At 46.5% G+C, this 1242-nt stretch overlaps 1 pseudogene; it reads right to left on the bottom strand.

Moving 5' to 3' along the window:
- Nucleotides 1-463: 463 nt before the first annotated feature.
- LOC101562547 lies at nucleotides 464-1003 on the bottom strand (annotated as a pseudogene).
- Between the last annotated feature and the right edge of the window lie 239 nt (nucleotides 1004-1242).

The following is a 1242-nucleotide window of genomic DNA, read 5'->3' as shown; positions in this document are numbered from 1 at the left end:
ATTTGAAAGATATGGAAGGGGAACTGGAAAGTACTTTCAATAGCTTCCCTTTTGACGCCAGAATACAGGAATGTTTGAAGAGTGCTGGTTAAAGACACAGTAAAAACTAAAAAGATAGGTGTATTCCATTTAGGAAAATGGTGGAAAATCTATAGCACTTGTATTATTCTGTTTTTCTTTGAAGAGCAAATATGTTTTTTTTTTTTTGTGTGTGTGTGTGTGTGTGTGTGTGTGTGTGTGTACATAGGGTGCTTTATTCTCCAGAGTGATACGTACAACCCAAGATGGGTTGGGCTTGGGCCAATGTCCCTATATGTACAGAATTGAATAAAGTGGATCTCTGAGCAGAAGTCTAATTTGCCCTGATGTGAAAGGAAGGGAGGATGAAGATGAAGATGTGTTCAGTCAGTCCTGTGCTGGTTCTGATCTGGAATATAGGGAGGTAAGACAGCTTTCAGTGTAGTCACTTCCAGGCAGGACAGTCCTCCCGGACTTGGGGGGCTTTCTGTACCACATCTTCCCACTGAGCATCCGATATCTCCTGAGCCCAGGCAGGAACCCCTGGCGCAGGCAGTCTGACTCCAGCCATTGTCTTTTTCACCAGCTCTACATGCTCTGGGTCCATGGGGATGGAACTGTGCTTGCTCAGCCTTGTGGCTCCCTCCTCATCTTCATCATCACTCTCTAATGGTGGGTCTGGCAAGTGAAGCCCCAGGGCCTGGATCTGATCCTGGATGTCAGCAACTACATCTTCTCCGTTTCCTGCGGGTGCCAGCTCTACCTGTTTGGGTTCAGGATCTTGGTTCAGCGGTTGATAAGAGTAGCCCTCCGGGCCTGTCCCTGGGTCCTCCTGTTCTTCCTTGGGTTCTTCACTGCTCCAATCCCCAGTGTCCTCCATGGGGCCCTGGTGTGGTCCCAGGTCCCCGCTTTGGTTTGAGAAGGTATGCTCAGGGCCCATGGTGTCTCCCCACAGAACTGCTGCTGCCATGCGGGCTGGAGCTTTACTTCCGGTCAGGCAAGCACCTAGGCCTGAAGAGCAAGTATGTTAAGGTAGAGTTATTCTTTTTAAACTAAAACCTCAATATCCTGGTTTAATTTCAGTGTTGACCCTTAGTACAATAAATAAGTAGGTTTGTGTCACAGTGTGGCATTTGGTTTTTCAAAGGTATGTTATCACTACTTTAGAAGAAGGTAGTTTGAGTCTAAGGCAGTTGCTGATTGAATGAAATATTTATTTGCAAT

Source organism: Octodon degus, unplaced genomic scaffold (genome assembly GCF_000260255.1).
Source record: "Octodon degus isolate 3935 unplaced genomic scaffold, OctDeg1.0 scaffold00172, whole genome shotgun sequence".
Classification (NCBI taxonomy): Eukaryota; Metazoa; Chordata; class Mammalia; order Rodentia; family Octodontidae; genus Octodon; species Octodon degus.
The sequence above is the reverse complement of the archived record's forward strand: the minus strand, read 5'-3'. Positions and strand labels throughout refer to the sequence as shown.